General features: G+C 41.7%; 1 pseudogene; it reads left to right on the forward strand.

The window, feature by feature from the left end:
• The first annotated feature begins 276 nt into the window (after window positions 1-276).
• Window positions 277-2,869, forward strand: LOC117701277 (presenilin-associated rhomboid-like protein, mitochondrial pseudogene; annotated as a pseudogene).
• The last annotated feature ends 1,668 nt before the right edge of the window (window positions 2,870-4,537 follow it).

A 4,537-nucleotide genomic window follows, 5' to 3' on the forward strand; every position in this document is an offset into this window, starting at 1 on the left:
AAGTAAATTTAAAAAGAAAGAAGAGAAATGACTGAATTTCTCTTGTTGTAGACAGCAACATTGGAGAACAAGGAACCTTTAATGTTGGGTTGGATGTATCTGATCATGGTCAATGCAGGGGCTGCACATTCCATAAACAGAACAGCAGGGCATTTGTGGCTATGAGAGCTGTCAAATAAAATATGTTAAATATTAAAATATAATTTGGAGGTACACAGTTATCAAATAAAGTATATATCATGACACAGGAAAAAAAAACCCACTCTCTATCACGTGATGCTACATGAATATTTCACAGAAAACAGCAAGGAAACCAAATTGGAGAACTGGAGAAGGTGAAATCTATAAAATATAAAAAGTTTCCATTGGTTAAAAAATGAGAAGCTTTCAGTCCATGACTAGGGGAAAAATTTGAACAGTTCATATTCCAGTAGCAACTTTTCTGGAACTTGCCAAAAGCTTCCAAAAGTCAAGCAGTAAACAGAAATTGAAAAATGTGAAAGGTTGCACATGGGCTGTTGTGTGAACTGGGACATTGAGTAAGATTGCTCATTTTATAAGGGATTTGTTAGCAACACTAACAAGTCAGGTATGCAGACAGCAGCATGGCTGGGGCTTCTGAGGAGAACCAGGGTCACTTGGTAGAGTTGGTACCTCAAAAATCGACAACTTAAAATTTCTGGTTAATCCAAAGCCCATAGGTTTTCCACAATTAAAACCCCATCACCACGAAGCTGAGGTAGGAGGATCATTTAGAGTTCTAAGCCAGGCTAGGACACCATGATACTGTCTCAAAACAAAGCAAACCTGGAGGTTTAAAAAACAAACAAACAAACAAAAACAAAAAACAAAACCCAACACCACCAAAAATTAGTAAAGAAAGGAAAAGAAAGTATTCTAGCCAACTGCATATGTAAATAATCATCTGAGACATCTATACAGGACCATCATAGACTATTGTTTAGAATTTTCCACCTAATGTCCCACCTCTCATACCGGTTTCACTAGGGGAATACTGGGACCTCAGTGTACACACTCTGTTCTCTCCTATCTCTCCCTCCTCACTTCCCCTCCCCGGAAATGGCACCTGTGCATCATGGTACAGAACAGCACCCTCTGAGAGGCAGACTGCCCTATGTCTCTCTCTTTCTGGAGGGGACTCACTAGCCACAAATCCCAAGGTGGAAGTGAGCCAACTCGGGTCTGGGATCCCTGCACCTGTCTTCCCACCCTCAGGGACATTGAAGTTTTCATCTCTGGGAACCCAAAATCTTGGTAAGAGAGAATGCTTCTCTCACTGCATCAACTAGGTCTCCATTGAAGAAGGTCTCCAAAAGACCCCAGGTTCTATGACCAACCATAAGCTCCTCTCGCTGCTCAGTACCTAGGAATGCTCCACCCAGCCCTCGCTTTCTTTTTCTTAAAGCAGAACTCATTCACCCTTGTTATCTATCTATGACCTAAGAAAGCACATCCTCTAGGCAACTGCCACCAGCATGAAAGCAGAGCTTTGGTCAAGCTGTGACCAAACCTATTCCTGGAGGCTTGAGCAACGCTGTACTGCCCAGGCTATGGAAGTCTCCGTGGAAATGTCATCAGGGTTCTAGAGGAACACTGTTGTCATGGTCATCGATGAGCTTTTTTATTATAGTCTCAGGTTTATGGAGGTCTCCATGGAAATGGTCCAGGCTGTGACACCCTATGTTAAAAAAAAGTCCCTGACAAGAAAAAAATGTAGAAGTATGGAGATACCGGGAATCAAACCCCAGGAACCCTATGCATGCAAAGGAAGTGCTCTACACTGAGCTACAGCTCCACACATGCATACCACTCATCAAAGCCTATATCAAGCCACAGTCCCGGAAGCTGCCTTCCTTTAGCTTCAAGGGATCTGCATCATTTCTTTCGGAATCATTCATGATTTCTTGTTTACTACTTTTATGGGATTTTTAACTTTTGCTTATAGGACACAACAATCTCTATTCAATGAAACAAAATAATATGAATAGTAACAAATTTTATCTTCTTTCAAACATGGCACACCCACAATAACTTGACTATCATGACAAAGTAATTACAATGTCTTTCTGCAGGGTTAGTAACATCACACCATTTTGAAGCAGGGGTTCTGAAGATGGCGTTGCGTTGATGGGTACAGAGAGGCCACCTGGGGCTACATTTAGCCTTATGTCCCTCCCTTCAGGGGAGCCTACCAGGAGCCCTCTGAGTCCTGGGCCCCATGGCTGCTCAAATGTAGGTTTGAACTACTTCTTCAGCAAAAACATACATTTAGAAAGGTACAGAAGAAGGTTGTACCTTGAAGATCAGACACAGCGTTACAGAGACAATCACACAGAATTGTCTAGATCCCGCCCCTTGAGGAAACAGTTTTCATCCTTCCCCTTAGATTATGTGATCTCCTGTGAAGCCCCTTTTCTTCACTTCTGGGCACGCAGGCTCTGCATTGGGATCAGCTGCAATTTGACAGTTTCAATCACTGATTTCCAGGGTGCAGAGGTACGTTGATGACATGAAAGCTATCTGGTTGGATGGCATCTGGCCACCACAGGAAGTAGATCTCAGAACCGAGATTAACAAATGGTGCAATAGCCTAGGTGATATGCAGAGGACCTTCACAGCCATCATAACCACAAACGCCCTCCTAGTCTGTTTTATGGAGGGTGCAGTCCCTGCATTCACCATAATCAGATACTTTACATCCAACCCAACCTGGAAGGTTCCTTGTTCTCCAATGTTGCTGTCTATGTTCAGTCATTTTTTTCTACTTTCTTTTAAAATTTATTTTATTTCTAACTTTTTTGTTTATTTACATTCCAAACATTGTCTGCCCTCGGTCCTTGTCTCATAGTTCCTCATCCCATTCCTTCTCCCTCTTGCTGGTGTGTGTGTGTGTGTGTGTGTGTGTCCATGTGTGTGTGTCTGTGTGTGTGTTTCTATGTTTGTGTGTATTTGAGTGTGTGTGTGTGTGTGTGTGTGTGTGTGTGTGTGTGTGTGTGCAGGTCATGAATCTAGAAAGTGGACAAACAGTAGTAGACAAGATGTGAGGAGGTTGGACAGAGAGAGCACAATGAAATATGTGACATGAAAGGAGAATGTAAATCTACTTGTGAAAAAACACATAGTAGAAAAACAGATATGCTGAAAATTTTGTAGTAAATCAAGACACCAGAAAATAGAAACAAAGGAAAACATCTTGAAACCATTGAAAGTTGTACCCTGTTTCTGTTAGAAATCACACACACACACACACACACACACACACACACACACACACACACACACACACACACACAATTTATTTCAAGAAGTCACATAGTCCAGAGAATGTGGCACAGCAGATGTTGGAATAAACCAGCTGTCCACCTTGAATTTCTACGTGTAGATAAATTATTCTTTAGGACTTTAAGGGGATTAACACACAAAATACAAAGAAAAACTGGTTTGTTAACATGACACATACTTTTCATCAGGACAAAAGGAAGTTCTTAAAAGAGAGACAAGTATATAGAGGGTAAAGAGAAACACTTGGAAGACAGTACAACATAAAGACTGAAGAAAATGCATTAAAATGTACAAATTTTATTTGCTCTTTATATCAATCTGTGTGTCAGGTGGCACAAGAATGTATATGCTGTAGTGTAGTGTGGTGTAGTGTGGTGTTCTATAGTGTGATGTGGTGTGATGTAGTGTGCTGCTCTGGTGTGTTGTGGTGTATTCTGGTGCGCTATGGTGTGTGGTGATGTGCTATAGTGTGGTGTGATTAGATGTGGTGTTGTGGTATGATGTAATGTTGTTCTCTAAAGATACAGGTTATATGAATTGGAGACTTTACTATTACATTGGTTGTTGGGACTGGTTCTAATGCTTGATTCAACTGGGAAATGTGTGTCCAAAACTTAAAGGTCTTTGTTCCCAATGGGATTTTGATTGATCAATAAAGATGCCAGTGGCCAATGACTGTGTAAAGAGAGATGGGTCAGGACCACAGAGTTGCAAATGCTAGGAATCAGGAGGGAGAAGAAAGGAACCACCAGGACATGGGAGAGAAAGATGGATGGACATAAGAGGTTCAGTAGATAAGGCCAAAGAGCCATGTGAAATTTCTGATAAGTGGCCACTGGCCACTTCCTTGATTGGACATGGGGTAGCAGAGGTAGATTTAGGAGTGCCTTTAGAAATTGCCTTTGAGGTAGCCAAGGCAATTACAGTTTAACTGGTGCATGCCTGTGGGGGGTGGGAAGTGTGTGTGTGTGTGTGTGTGTGTGTGTGTGTGTGTGTGTGTGTGTGTGTTCCATATGAAGATCCCAAAGATTTCCTAGGCAAGTAGTTGGAAGTGCTTCCCATGTGGAGAATAAAGGGGTGTATTAGGAACTCAACACTACATGGGAAGATTGTGATGGAACAATATTAAGAATGACACCAGAGAGAGCTGCACATGCAGCACACACCACATTTGAGGACCACTAATTTAGTAACTACCCTTGAGTTCATGGACACCTGCTGTAAAAGAATTACT

Source organism: Arvicanthis niloticus (genome assembly GCF_011762505.2).
Source record: "Arvicanthis niloticus isolate mArvNil1 chromosome Y unlocalized genomic scaffold, mArvNil1.pat.X SUPER_Y_unloc_25, whole genome shotgun sequence".
NCBI classification, from domain to species: domain Eukaryota; kingdom Metazoa; phylum Chordata; class Mammalia; order Rodentia; family Muridae; genus Arvicanthis; species Arvicanthis niloticus.